Source organism: Ovis aries, chromosome 17, assembly GCF_016772045.2.
Source record: "Ovis aries strain OAR_USU_Benz2616 breed Rambouillet chromosome 17, ARS-UI_Ramb_v3.0, whole genome shotgun sequence".
Lineage (NCBI taxonomy): Eukaryota > Metazoa > Chordata > Mammalia > Artiodactyla > Bovidae > Ovis > Ovis aries.
Window position 1 is genome coordinate 70,763,204 of NC_056070.1, and position 15,246 is coordinate 70,778,449.

The following is a 15,246-nucleotide window of genomic DNA, read 5'->3' on the forward strand; positions in this document are numbered from 1 at the left end:
TGCTGACTGTATAGAGCTTCTCCATCTTTAGCTGTAAAGAATAATGGTATTGACCATCTGGTGATGGCCATGTGGAAAGGTTTCTCTTGTGTTGTTGGAAGGGGTGTTTGCTATGACCAGCGCATTCTCTTGGCAAAATTTGATTAGGCTTTGCCCTGCTTCATTCTGTACTCCAAGGCCAAATTTGCCTGTTACTTCAGGTATTTCTTGACTTCCCGCTTTTGCATTTCAGCCCCCTATATTGAAAAGGCCACTTTTTATGGGTGTTAGTTCTAGAAGGTCTTCTAGTTCCTCGTAGAACAGTTCAACTTCAGCTTCTTCAGCACTACTGCTCAGGGCGTAGACTTGGATTACTGTGATATTGAATGGTTTGCCTTGGAAATGAACAGAGATCATTCTATCTGATTTCCAACAACATTGATTATATTCTTACTAAAATTAAAAGAAAAATGGCACCATAAGCAGGAGGAACAACAAATGATTAGGCAATCATGCAGCTAAGGCAGCTGACACTGCAATCTGCTGGAGTGTATCTCCACAGCAGTCATCCGTCTTGAAAGACTGGAAGCAACTGTAGGGCCTAAACCTCATTTCAGTGTCTTTATTCTTGGAATTCGTAGATCATCAATGAAATATTTAAGAAAGTCCTTTCCCCACCTGTCCAGGAATGCTTCTTGTATCACTGGAAATCCTTAAAAGAGCTGAATCATCAACTCTGGATTTATCTAGGCAAATCTATTTAACTGGAATTTGAATTTCATCTTCAATAAATCGAACAATTCTGGGCATTAATAGGTAGTTCTTTAAATGTCCCTGAATTTCATATCTGTGTGTTCCATTCTGGAGGGTCTTACTTTTAAGTCCACTTATTTAAGAGTTCTTGGTTTACTGGGAAATGAGTTATAATCTCACCATCTAACTTGTATGCAACTTCAACTCTGATTTCCATAAATATGTCCAAAATATCAAAAATTTTACTACCAATGCATGAAATCCATTAATCGTATGACCATATTTAATCAAAACAAGGTCCAACCAGACACGTGTTCTTTCCCTTCCTGTAGTTGCACCAAACTCTCTACCCCTTGTTTGTAATAATTCTCCAATTTCATTGTCTTGCTCTGTAGGAAAGGGACCAATCCCAACTCTAGTTGTAGAAGCTTTCACAACTCCATACACTTCTCCACATTTTAAGGGGGCATACCCAAGCCAGTACAAACACCTCCAACCGTACAGCTCAAGGAGGTTACGAAAGGATGGCTTTCAAAATCAGTATCTAGCAGTGCTACAATTGCACCTTCACCAAGATTTTCTTCGATGGTCCATGAAAAGCCTCATATAGGAAATAAACTCCATGTATCTCGCAGTTGGTCTCACCCGTTTGCATATAACACTTGAGTTTTTGGAATTCATCTTCAATGTCTATTTCCAAAGTGGGTTATATAGATTTGTATTGGTTAGCCAGAACTTGGAACCTCTCAGAAAAGCCATCAAAGTCAGAAACAAGATCACATATCCTTAGTCCCCTCTGGTCCTCTTGGGAAGAATAAACAGGGAGAATGCCCTTTCTGTGGTACCCCAACTTTTTCCAGCTTCTTCTCCTCTGTTGTTCCTGGATACGATCAGCTGTTTGATGAAAATCCAGCACAATATGAGCTCTGTCAGGTATGAGAAGCCTTTGTCCAGCCTTCCAGACCTTTCCCTTTGGGAACATTTTTCTTCTGCTTTCTCACACAATCCAGGTAGATGAATTACCACATCATTTCCAATGAATGCAGTAACATTCAGGCTCCACTGGGAGCCTGAGTTGTTCACTGGATAAAAGACGAAAGTCACCCTCCACAGAATGTGCAACTGTTGAGGCCAGCGTTACTTCCTCCCTGGCAGTGGCACAGCGTGCTGGCATCCTGCATGGTCCCACTGCCCGCCAAGTGCCAGGGTCGCCAGGTTCCCCCCAGGCTGCTGCCTGGGGTGGCCTCTGTCACCTTGGACAAGGAGGATGCTCCAAGGGTGGTCTTGGCAAACACCCAGGCTCCAGAGACACGAGAAGAGCCCGAAGGGGTCGGGGGCGACTGGGAGTGTGTGAACTGGATTGCTCTGTAAATTTATGTTTGAGAGTCTTCATATCAAATATAACATATATTCTAAACAGTAACATTTGGTAACACTGTCAATGTCTTAACCTGAGATTGGGATTTTTCTACCTTTCTAACGTTTCATTTTGTCGAGAGGACTTGGATCACTGTTTACGACGGTGGTCTGCAATGTCCCCTTCTACTGGTTTGGTGGTCAGGTTGTTTTTTTACACTTGATTGGTTGATTGATGGCTGTGCGGGTCTTCACTGCTCCTGGGCTATCTGGTTGTGGGTGGTGGGTGGGGTGGGGACAGCGTGGCGGCTCTTCATCACAGTGCACTGGCTTCTCACTGGCGTGGATTCTCTTGTTGCAGAGCACCAGTCCTGGGGGATGGAGCTTCAGCAGTTCGGCTTTCCTGCTGAGTTGCTCTGCAGAATGTGGGAGCTTCCTGGCTTTGGCACTGCGACCATATCCCCTCCATCGACAGGCAGATCCCTAACCAGAGGAAAACAAGGAAGTCCGATAAATTTCCCTCTATGTGCTTTATTTATCGGTTGTATATAAAACACTTTAACTGCTTCCTCAGAGAAACACAACTTTTTCAAGGCTTAAAAAAATACAAATCCAATGTATGGGAACCATATGACTCCTGACGTTTGTTAGATATTTACACTAAATAAGGATACATTATGTCTTTTTGTGGGGTAATTTCATGACAAAATATTCTATTTCATCTAAGCATCTTCTTCTGTTTACTTATTTTCTGTACTAGAACAAATGTTGTTCCTTCTTAGAGAACTTTGAATTTCATTCCCTTTTTCAGCAAAACTTTTCCACATTTTAGCAGCAAGGGGCGTTGTGGGTCTGCCTTGGGGTCCTTGCACAGCTGCTCAAGGAGCCCCACTCACTGCAGGAGGTGGGCTGGAGGCAGGGTCTGTGCTCCTGGGGGGGCTCAGCAGTGTGTCCTCTCTGTCTGCAGAGTCCCCTGAGCAGGGACCTGTGTGGTCTCAGCAGGGGCTTCCTCCAGGTGTTCCCAAGAGGGAAGCCCCTCCCTCCCTCCCTTACATCTGGGCTGTGAGCACAGCTCCAGCACCAGGGTTCAGGGAGGGGCTGGGTGGGCCCTGGGTGGACCCCCATTAGCATGGCAGCCCCTCCTCTGGCGGAGGCTGGGGGAGAAAATTAGACCTGGGGCAGCCGAGGCCACTGGGGGGCCAGGGTTCTGTGAGCACCGTGGCCTGGACTCCTCTCCTGCTGGTGCTCCTCTCTCTCTGCTCAGGTAGGGACGGGCCTGGGCACCAGGGCTCAGTTCCCAGCCTCAATAGCACCTGGGGCGCAGACTCTGGGACTCTTTCCTGCACTCCTGCCCCATCTCCCCTGTGTCTGTATCTGCAGGTTCCCTCTCCCAGCCTGTGCTGACTCAGTCAGCCTCCCTGTCTGGATCTCTGGGAGCATCAGCCAGACTCTCCTGCACCCTGAGCAGGGGCTACAACTTTGGCAGCTTGCCTATAACCTGGTACCAGCAGAAGCCAGGGAGTCCTCCCCGGTAACTCCTGTCCTACAACTCAGACTCCCAAAAGCTCCCGGGCTCCAGGGTCCCCAGCCACTTCTCTGGATCCAAAGACACCTCAGCCGACGTGGGGCGCCTGCTCATCTCTGGGCTGCAGCCCGAGGACAAGGCTGACTATTACTGGGATGTTGGTTCCCACAGGGGCTCAGATGACGAGGAAGTGAGACAAAAACCCCTGGGCCTCCGGCTTTGGCTCTGAGCCTGGTTTCAGCGAGAACTTTCCATACAGGAATTTCCAAGGAAGGCTTCTCTGCACAGAGATCTCTGTGAAAGGAGGGAGGAGACACACAGGATCGTGCTGAGACCCAAGACAGCACAGGCATCCCAGGAAGCCACATATCTGACTACAGAGCCCATCTGCCCCACCCTCAAAATCTGGATTAAATTCCCCAGAGCAGGTGCTGTGTGGTGGGGAGCCGCATTAGGCATTACTGAGAAAATGGAGGCATGGCCCCAACTCCCTCTCCTTGTCCTGCAGGCATGGACCCAGGATGAAGGAGTTAGGCCTTGTGATTCTGACTTGTTTTTTCCTCTCCTTGGCTCAGTTGACTGAAAGGAATATTAAGGAGCTTATTGTTTTTCAGAGGAGCATGGGAAGGCACAAAGCCTTCTGCAGCTGTGCTCAGAGAATAATTCATAAGGTTAATCATTGACATTTTTTCAAGGAGTTTTACAAAAGAGTGTTCCAGGGTGAGCACGTAGGTCGCCACTTGAGGCCATGGGAGGGACTGCTATCTGAAGCCTCTTTGTGAGGAAGGTGTTTATGGCAAAGGAGTTTGCTGAATTTAGGGCTTAGGAATAATTAAAATAGTTAGAAGCTAAAGATTTAAAGAATGTTGTAATGTTAGCATATTCTACTCTAGCTTATAGAGATTAGGAACTTTAGAAATATTAATAGCTAGAAGCCCTGTTTAAGAAATAGTGAGCTTAGGATACTAGGGGCAAACAGGACTTAGAAAAATAAGAAATAAACTGAGGAATGTGGTATGCAGCCCAGACTTTAGCATGAGTTACAATGTATTCACAAGGACACATGAGAAGACGTAGATAAGAGAATTGCTGAGGCAGGAACTCCTTTTGAGGGGCAACAATGATTAATGGACACAACAAATCTGGGTCAGTGGGAACTGAAAATGTCAAACCTCTGACCTAATGCTTTTGTAAAAGTATAAAAGAGAATCTTAAGCTTGAAATAAATAAGCAGTCCAAGAAAATTGAGAGGCTGCATCGTTTCTCGCCGACACCACTCATCTCTTCAGGTTGATCCCTGGCTGCTGGAGCTGGACTCCGGCACTGTGTCTTCAGCAGAAACGCCCCAGCGCAGCCCTGCTCCTCCTATCTCCATCCTCTCATCCCACAGAGTGTGGGTCCCGGGCTGCAGGGACCGGTCCACAGCTCAGGTGCTGACAGAAGCCCTGGCTCCGGCACCCTGTTCCCTCCTCATTTCCACCTGCTAACAGGTCAGCATTTTCTAAAACTCGTGTTCCCCCGGGCTCCTAGTAACTGGATGGAAAAGATATGGGAATTTTTCTTCCTTCAGAATGATCTGAGGCCTCACACAAGGTGAGTCCTGAGGGGTCAGCAGAGGAGGACGTGGCTGCCTCTCAAGACAGGCCACGCTTCCTTCTGCCTCAGGTTCTGTCTATGAATCATCTGATGGCACCTCAACTGCAGAAACATTTTTTTCAGGTCCCATGTCTCATTTCTTTATCTTTTCTGAAATCAAATTGGACAGTCACTCATGGTCCTCCTGTTGCAGAGACCTGGACCATCAGGGCCCATGGCCTCCCTGTGATGGGAGTGCAGGAAGGTGGGGTTGTGGCCCCTGTACCCCCGGCCTCCTGGTCCTGCAGACCTGCAGCCGTGGTGCTGGGCTCCATCATTCCTGGTCCTGAAGGGAGGTCAGGGAACAGGGAGCTGAGAAAGTGGGACAAGAAACTCAGCCTGTCGGTCTTCTTCTTGGAGAATTTTCAAGTTTCACACACCTTGCATAGATACCTACTACACTTGAAAACCTTCTGACTCATGATGAATCTACTCCCAACTATCCATTCAGTTTATATGAAGTCTCAGGGAAAAGCAAAAGTAAACAAAAATAGTTCCTGATACTGCTAAAATGCTCCCTGATCATGCATGTGTGATCAACCAGAACCTACCTTGAGACTCATCCTGGTCCATCTTAATGGGGTCATTGATAATAACTCCTTTTCTCTCTGGTCTCCAAATACAAACAGAATCCCGCTGTGCCCAGATACACAGGGTCCCTCACAGGTACTTGGCAGGATGATGAAGAAGCAGAAGTCCAGCATCTGTGCCCTGGAGACCTTGGGGGGGCCTCCCCCACCCCCTGCATGTCCCACTCCTGCTCCAGGTTTGTACTCCTGCCCTGAACCCAGACACTTAGGGAAGCTGGGTGCCTCCCTTTCTCGGGGAATGCACCCTGAGAAGCCCCTCTCCTCTAGGTACTGGAAGACCCTCCCCATTAGGACGTGGCTCTCAGATTCATCACTTGCCCATGTTCTCCCCTTTTCCCTCATGATCTCTCCCACTTCCACTCCCTAGTTCTTTATTTGAGATGATGTTGGATAAATATCACTCTTTTCAATACAGACCATGTAAAACCACCCCTACTAAATCTACGGAGTCTAACACGTGAACTTGCACTGTACCCACTGAGGATCAGGTAACAGGTCATAAGGGTTTCTAAGTCCAGCAATGGAGGAGGACACCCTAAAAAGGATGAGACTCCTATTTATAGCCACAGTCCCTTACATCAAGCCTGTTAAACAGAACTGTTATGAAACCCAACTGAAAACACCTTATATATATTGGAGTCAGAAATAAACGCTGTCAGGATCTTGGAAGTAATCAATAAAATGACATGTTTTCCCCCAGAACGTCATATTCTCTCTGCAAAGACGGAAATAAAAAAAGAGATGTGCAATTAGGGCTGGGACAACTCCTGGAGACTCTGCAGACACAACATCCACCACGGTTCAACCTGGGAGAATCATGACAGAGTCACGATCAGGTTTAAGCTATGGACACTCTGGGATTTGAAGCCTTGAACTTGTTTCGAGGTGGTTATGCTCTGGTAGTGACCCCAGGAGCCAGGCAGTGCAAACTGAGACAACAGAGAATCCGAAATTACATCAGCGTTCCATATGAGTCTGCAGGTCATTAGTGACCTGGAGAGATGAACGACCAACCACAAACTACATGGAGGGGCTCATTCTTCTGCCCTGGGGGTGACATCAGAGAGACCCAGCTGCAAGTGTGAGAAAGCCCTTCCAGGAGGCTGTGGTGTGGAGTGGGGGAGGAGGAGGTCTGAGGCCAGCAGGGGGCGCTGTGGGTCTGGTCCTGAGAGTGCAGGGTCCTGGCCAGGCAGGCTGGCACCTTCTCCCTTGGCTCTTGCCCACGTGGGCAGCAGGGTCCTCACTGGAGGGTGACGTCCTGCACCGGGGCCCCCAGGGGACACTGCAGCTCTCGGCTCAGAGCCACAGGCTCGCCTCTCAGTTCCTGCTGCTCTGTCGTGGGGTTAATGCCCAGACCTGACATCCACCCAAGGACAGAGGGCCGGTCATACAAAGAAAATGGACTTCCTTCAGGAACCTCGCCCTCCAGGGACACCTGGACAGGGGGTGAGACCCCTGCAGAGGCTGCCCCATTGCCCGCAGAGCGCCCGGGTGTTCCAGCGGAAGAGGGATGCAGGCAAGATCCCTCTGTCACCATCCCTGTCATTTAGAAGTGTCCCCTGTCGTGTTATTTGGCAGTTTCAGCATTTGGAGTGAAGCCTGGAAACCGGGACTGTGTCAGTTTATGTGGCTTCATTCCTCGTTCCTTCCCTTTATGTTAACACCTGTGACATGAAATACATGAACTCAGAGCTCCGCCAACTGTCATCAGCATGTTCGTATAATAAGAAAAGAGTTAGGGAGGAATACATATTTTTCACCTCCATGAGCTGAGGTTCTCAAACACCTCTGACAAAAATAATGTGAATATTATTAAACAGCTACTTTAGCAGCAAATCTAACATGAATACAAAATAAGAGTAGTATTTACATTTTTATGTCAAAGAAACAAGAGATGAACAAGACCTTTCCCGTCTCTTCCACACACCTGACCACGAGACGTCTGAGCCCCTTCTCCTCCTCGTTGCCCCCACACCCCTCCTCTGTCCCACGTCCACCCGGCACTGCAGAAACACAGGGAAGGGAGTTTTACAAGGTCCACGATGCTCACCGACCTACCTGTTCACGCACCATGTTTTTCTATTTCTGATGATGAGACATGTGTCCCAACTTTGTTGGAACTGAACTTGCCAGCTACCGTCATTGCGTGATGAGACGGTGACCTTTACCCGTAAGATCCGCAGTTCTGTGGAAGGTGCTCCGCATGGTCATGGCTGTTCACAGCACAGGACGCCGTCACCCTGAGCCTGCCCACGCGGCTCTGCATGTCACTCCCCACCTCCCATCTGGTCTCCCCACCTCTGGACTAGAGACAGTTTAAAAGAGTGCTTCAAGGGCCACCCCTCACCCTTCACAGCAGACACAGGCTCCGGGATTTCCTGCTCGGCTAGGCCTGGTGGAGGAGGACGGACAGCACCGCACAGACGGGACTCAGGGCTCCCTGAGAAGACAGAGAGTGTTCTAAAGATGGGCTCAGGTGTGGGAAAGGCTGGATTATTGGAACAAGAGAGACAGACTTAGGAGAAGGAAATGGCAGCCCGCTCCAGCGTTCTTGCCTGGAGAGTGCCAGGGATGGAGGAGCCTTACAGAGTCAGACACGACTGAAGCAATTTAGCAGCAGCAGAGGAAGACGTGCAAACTCCTCCTTCAGCCTCAGACACTCCAGGGAGGAGATAGAGGACCGACGTCACCAAGGTCACAGGAGCACTTTTGCTGAAAGACGTCGCCCCATCACTCAGGGGCTCCTGCCCGAGCTGTCCCTGCCCTGTGTGAGGTCCAGCATCTGCCTCCTCCAAGAACCCCTACCCCAGGGGACCTCTGGTGACCTTGGCAGGGAGAGGAGGAAGTGATTTGCATGAGGCCCCTCCTCCTCCTGAGAGGCTGGAGGCATGAAAAGGCCCAGGACCCCACCTGCAGCCCAGGAGGCTGAGGAGGCCGCATTCTGGGAGGGTCCTCACCATGGCCTGGATGGTTCTTCTGCCCGGGCTCCTCACTTACAGCTCAGGTCAGGGGCTGAGACTCTGCATCTTTGGGGTACCTCCAAGCAGGGTCTGAGGGCCCTGTCTCCATAACAACCCCTGTCTCTCTTTTGTTGCTCTTAGGGGTGGACGCTCGGACTGTGGTCCAGGAGCCAGCTGTCAGTTTCTCCAGGAGGGATGGTCACCCTCACCTGTGGACTGAGCTCTGGGCCAGTCACTACCAGTAACTACCCCAGCTGGTTCCAGCAGACCCCAGGCCAGGCTCCCTGACTGCTTATCTACAGCACAAGCAGCTGATATTCTGGGGCCCCTGATTGCTTCTCTGGCTCCATCTCTGGGAACAAAGCCGCCCTCACCGTCACCGGGGCCCAGCCCGAGGACGAAGCCGACTATTACTGTGATCTGGGAACTAGTCGTTTCAGTGCCGCAGTGATGTAAGCCCACGGGGAAGGGCTACCAAAACCTGCCCTTGTGCTCAGAGGGCTCAGCGCTTAGTGGCAGGAGAGGCAGGGAGGCGGTGGGACAGGTCAGGGTCCCCACGGGAGGGAGGCTCTGGGCCCGTCTCCTGTCCGGTGATTCGTGGCCCCGTGTCTCCTCCCAGCTCTCCCCGGGTGCGTCCATCTCTCCAGGGGGACCCCTCTCTGCCCATGTTGTTGGGAAGGAGGCTTGGCTCCACAGGGAGACTCAGACCCCCACCACGGCCATTAGGCCTCTTGTCATTCAAGTCACACTAAGAGATGCACAGCATCATGAACTTGACCTTGGAGACAAATTAATATTCCATTTACCTGAAGGGGCACCACCCGTGGAGTTTTCTAAAGTGCAGTTTCCCAACTGGAGCTCCTGAATCGCAGCCTTTTGTTGGTGGCAGGAATCTGTGGTTAACAGGAAACGGCCCCCTCTCCCCAAATATTTAGGAACATCAAATTTCCAGATGTATGTCTTTGTCTGTTATCTGGAAATAACCCCTGAGAATTGTGTAACAAGTTAGTCCAGGCATGTTAATTCCCCATAACACATTCACTCCCAGGTCACGGTCAAAATCCCAAACCCCAGAAACACAATTCACATCTGAGGCCATGGGGAAAACTGTGTCTGTATTTAAACATAAGACTGGAAGTTGGGAGGAATTTCCGCAAACCTGTGCTGTCTGAGGAGACACCTCGAGGCTCATGGGAGGACTTATGCTCCTGGAAGAACCTTGCTCAGAACTGGCTCCCCAAATCCCCACACTCTCGGTGACTCCCTGGGGGCCCGGATGCCAGGTCATGGCCGGGCTCCTCAGCACGTGGACCGCCCCCAGGCCCCGCCCCGTAAACAGTGCGCGGGGAGATGGAGCAGCAACAAGGGAAGACCGAGCGAGTGGGAAAGCAGGCTCGTGTGCACCCCCGTCCCCTCTACTGGTGACTGTGGGGCCAGGAAGGCCTGGGCCTGACCCCACCTGGGTCGTCAGTGCTGACTGTGAGATGGGGGCCGGTGGTTGGCCCTGCGATCGCCCCCTCCCTCCCTGGTGTCCCAAGTCCTCAGAGTCCAGGGAGCTGAGCGTCACGCTGTGCAGCACCGCAGCCCCCTCAGCCCGGCCAACAAGGAGTGGTCTCAAACCCCTGGGTGGAAGGAGCTGCTGACAGGAGTTGCCCCAGGTGCCCAGGTCAGCGTCAGACACAGAGCAGTGGGGTCAGGGCACCCGGTTGCTGGGTCAGTGGGCAGAGGATGCACACCCCTCGCTGATGGGCTCTTAGTTGGAAAATGAATGGGGAGCTCCTTCCTTCCTCACATTTTCCCACCGTGGACATTCCCCGAGTGCGTCACCAGGGGGCGCTGTGCACCATCCCGGAGCTGGGGGAACCTGAGCGCACCAGATGGTCCCCTGACCTGGGCTTGTCCCCGGGCTCAGTGGACCGAGTTGGAGGTCTCGCAGGTGCTTCCTCTCAGGAGACAGACTTAGAGCCGTGACCCCTCAAGCTCTGGGGGTGAAGCTTCAAACAGGATTGAGGACCCAGAATGAGAGGGTGTCCTCTTCAGGGTCATCAGACCCTACCCGCTTCCCCAGGAGCAGAGAGGGGAGGAGCCCCCAGAGCCGAGCCCCCTGCACCCCTCAGCTCCGCCCTGCACCCCTCAGCTCCCCACTGCACCCCTCAGCTCCGACCTGCCTCCCTCAGCTCCGCCCTGCCTCCTCTGGCTCCTCAACTGTTTCTTTCCTAAGGGCTCCTCCCCTCCTCTTATGATTCATGACTTTCCTACCGAATCCCGGGCTCCTCTTTATTCCTCAACCCCCGTATGAGATGGCCTCCATCATGAGCAAGGTCCGTCTGTCAGAAGATCATAGCCTTCTGTGCCCTGTGCCTATAGGAGAGTCACCCAGCATGGGTCCCTTCGTAGGACAGGACACGGGACGGGGTCCGGTGTGTGGAAAGACTCACACAGCAAAGATCCAGGCATTTAGGGGTCCAGGGTCACACCCCAGGCCTGTCCCCACACCCTCCCTCCCTCCAGAGGGAAGAGCCCCGTCCTCCTCAGGGCTGAGGGGACACACAGAGGAAGGAGGACACTCCCCACTGACAGGGAACCCTCAGAGGGGGGACCTCTGTCCTGCACAGCGGGGGACGGGACCCCCTGGGATGTCACTGCCCTGACCTGATCCTGAGCTGAGAGGAGTTTGTGTCCTAGATGCCTCTCACTCCTGACCCCTGAGCAGACAGGGCACCATAACTGACTCTCCCGAAGAGTCTGAGGGGAGCTCCCAGAAAGCCCTGAGGCACAGGGGCCAGAAGTGCAGTTTTTCCCTAAGGAGGGGGCAGTGCGCTGAACAGGGGCGGGGCTGTCCCTGAGGGCCCAGGCCACCAGGTCACAGGACGAGGGTCCGGGCCTGGACCGCAGGGCGCGCGCGGGAGCCGGTCCTGAGGGTTGGTGGGTTGTGAGAGCCGGGCCCAGTCTCCTGGCACTGCATCTTGGCTTCTGCTCAGGGCTCCCTGCTGTGACCTCCCACCCCAAGGCCCACGCAACCCCGCCCCTGATCACACACTGGCCTCCCTCAGGCCCAGGAAGCTGAGCCAGGGCCCAGAGGGGATCAGAGCATTGTGGGGGCGGGGCGGGGAGGAGGTCATTTGCATGCGAGGCCCCGCCCCCGCTCAGGCTATGAAGAAGGGAAGGAGCGGTGTGGGGACGCTCTGCTCAGCTGCGGGGCCACAGACGGCAGGACGCCCTGACCGTGTCCACCATGGCCTGGTCCCCTCTGCTCCTCACCCTGGGTGCTCTCTGCACAGGTGACCTGATGCGGGGACAGGGGAAGGGCCCTGGGAAGACTCATGGGCCCTGCTCCCTGCTCTCGTGTCTGGACCCCCGAGTCACCATCTCTGTCTCTCCCCCTTCCAGGATCCCGGGCCCAGGCTGTGCTGACTCAGCCGTTCTCCGTGTCCGGGTCCCTGGGCCAGAGGGTCACCATCACCTGCTCTGGAAGCAGCAGCAACACTGGGGGTAATTTTGTGGGCTGGTGCCAGCAGCTCCCAGGAACGGACCCCAAAACCCCGATCTATGGTGATAGCAATCGACCCTCGGGGGGCCCAGAGTGGTTCTCTGGCTCCAAGTCTGGAAATTCCGCCTCCATGACCATCGCTTCACTCCAGGCGAAGGAGGAGGCTGGTTATTACTGTTTATCATGGGATGACAGCTTGAATGGTCCCACGGTGCTCCAGGCCAGGGGGGAAGTGAGACCAAAGCCTGCTTTCCCCACAGCCCTGGGGGTCCCGAGGCAGAGCCATCCTCGGGCAGGTCAACTGCCTCTGTTTTTGTTTAACCTAAAAGTGGGGTCTAGACCCACACCAGGGGACTTTGTTGGGACAATGTGTCCTCCTCTCAAAATCTGCCCCCAAAGCCTGTCCTTGGTGGCAGATGCTCTCAGCCTGTGTGACATCCCGGGTGCTGGCGAGGCTGCCGTGGGGACACAGTGCATGAGGCTGAGGCTGAGGCTGATACCTGTCACGGCTGCTGTCACAGCACACAGATGGGGTGGGTCAGCCAACAGATGGTGTCTTCAGGGCCACGCAGGCTGAGGCCCGAGGTCCAGGTGAGGCAGGCCTGGTTCCCCCTGAGGCCTCTCTGCTTGGCTTGCAAACACCTGTGTCCTGACTGGCCCCACCCAGGCTTTTCTCCATGTGACGTCCTGGGGGTTCCCCTGTTCTTACAGGGGCAGCAGCTCTGTGTCTTAGGGCGTCTTCCTATGACCTCAGTCACCCCAGGTCCCGCCTTCATTGTCTTACCTGAAAGCCAGTCACTCAAGAATGAGAGGTTCGACACAGAGTTTGAGGGACAAAGATCAGTCCACATCAGTGGGTCTGTGCAGCTACAGGGAGTCGAGTGCAGCACTCGGGGCTCACACAGCCCTGCCTGCTGTCCCACGAGAGCAGGCTGGGTCCCTCTGGCACCGCTGGGTGCTAGGCAGGGGATTAAACACAATAATGTAGTCAACATCGCTGTGACTGGATTTGAGGATGTAGAAACACACGTACCTTCACAGAGACTAAAATAAGAAGCAGAAAAATAAAAGGCTTTCAGTGACTTCCTTGGTGGTTCCGAGGTGAAAATTGGCCTCCAAATGCAGGGGGAGACATGTTTGATTCCTGCTCCAGAAGGATCCCACATGCCTGGGGCAACAAAATCCTAAGCCACAGTGACTGAAGCGCGCTTGCCACAGAGACCAGACGCCGTAACAAGCGAAGCCACTGCAAGGAGAAGCCCTTGCCCCGTAAATGGAGAGTAGCCCTCACTCTCTGCAACTAGAGCCAGGCCACGGGCACCAACAAAGACACACGCCGCCAAAATAAATACTATTTTCAAAAAGTGCTTTAGGGGTTTCAGCAAGATGATGTTGTTTTCCCTAGCCTTTCCTCTCTGCTCTATTTGGAAGAGCTGAGTCCTAAGCTCAGAGCGCCCAGCTCTCTGACCTAGAATGGCCGTTCACCAGGGTCACCCGCCTCCCCTTCTCTGGACACGTGACCCGACCCTCTGCCCCGGATGCTTCCTGTCTCTGCAGGGAGATGCCTGACTCCTCCTCACATTCCAACCGAGCAAGGTTTCCTCAGGCCCCTTTGAGCCAAACCGGATCATGGCACAAGCAGCACATGAGACAGGTCTCCAGGCGTGTGCCCTGCTGCTCCCCATCAGTGCCCTGTCACACACACCTGCAGGGTCTGCAGAGCAGGTGGGGCTGGACCGTAACACAGATGCACACTGCGGAGTATGGTCAGTTTCCATGGAGATGAGAGTCCCAGTGTGAGGGCATCCCTGTGCCCAGGGAGGACCTACCAAGGCCCCTCATCCTTCTCTCCCAGGAGTGCCATCCTCAATGCCTGCTGAACAAGGGGCCATTCTGCATGGGGGCTGGGACATCCCAGGAGCTGGAGGAGGTGCCTGTGGCCAGCAGGGGGTGCAGTGCAGAGTCCCACAAGGGGTTCTGGGCCAGACAACAGGGCAAACACTGGGCGATGGGGAAACTGTCTTCCCTTATGGGGACCCTCGGAATTGTGAGGCCCATCCACTGGAGCTCCTGGTCCGTCCCCACGCAGCTCAGATTCAGGTCCCTCATCCTGGTCCACGTGGGGTTGTGGTGGAGTCTGGGTCAGGGAGGGGATGCTGGAAGGCGAGAAGTCGGAAGGTGTCTCCAAGGAGGAGGTGGCTCCTGGGAGAGTCTGTACAGAGAAGATACAGCTGTGGGCAGAGGCCCCGCAGGGTGACGTGTGTGGGGTGAGGTATGTGAAAAGGCTGTATCAGCACATTACAGATGTGTGTGGTGCTTTCTATTTTGGATGGTAAATTTATGGCTTTATATCCTAATAAAAACACAAGGTTTTTGCTTGAGAAAAGGCATGTAGTAATAGTATCAATTTGCTTATCTGGTATAGGAATCTCTATATTGATTTTTAAGAATAATTAGATGGCTGATCAGTGATAGGTGTTCGTCAATTTTCATCTGAAGTTTAATGTATTAGGTGCATGTATAAGTGGTTTAATTGTTTTACCAAAGAACTAGGAAAATTTACATTTTCTTCATGTTTTGCAATAATACACAAAGCAGATCTATTGGAACCACGGGACCACTGCTGGTTTTGTAGATATTCCCAAAAGTGCATACATCATGTCTTTCCGAAAGAGATTCGGTAAAAACATGTTTCATTGCTGCAAGCGCGCTGTCGTAGTTGTGGCAAGAAGGGGCTTCTCTCCTTGTGGGGCACGGGCTCTGGGATGCAGGCTCAGCAGCTGTGGCTGCAGGGCTCAGGAGCTCTGCAGCATGTGGAGTCCTCCCTGTCCAGGGCTTGAACCTCCGTCCCCTACAGTGGCAGGTGGATTCTTAACCACCGAACCAGCAGAGAAGTGCAAGAAATGTGTTTACTCTGGAAAGCAGTTTAGTCTGTTTACATATTTTCTCCAATAGAGC

At 52.8% G+C, this 15,246-nt stretch overlaps 1 protein-coding gene and 1 pseudogene across 1 annotated transcript in view; one reads left to right on the top strand and one right to left on the bottom strand.

The window, feature by feature from the left end:
• The window catches only part of LOC114108841 (immunoglobulin lambda-1 light chain), a 469,312-nt gene that overhangs the window by 12,447 nt on the left and 441,619 nt on the right, over positions 1 to 15,246 (top strand). The gene's annotated exons all lie outside the window — the stretch shown is intronic.
• LOC101104689 (adenylosuccinate synthetase isozyme 2-like) lies at positions 637 to 8,049 on the bottom strand (annotated as a pseudogene).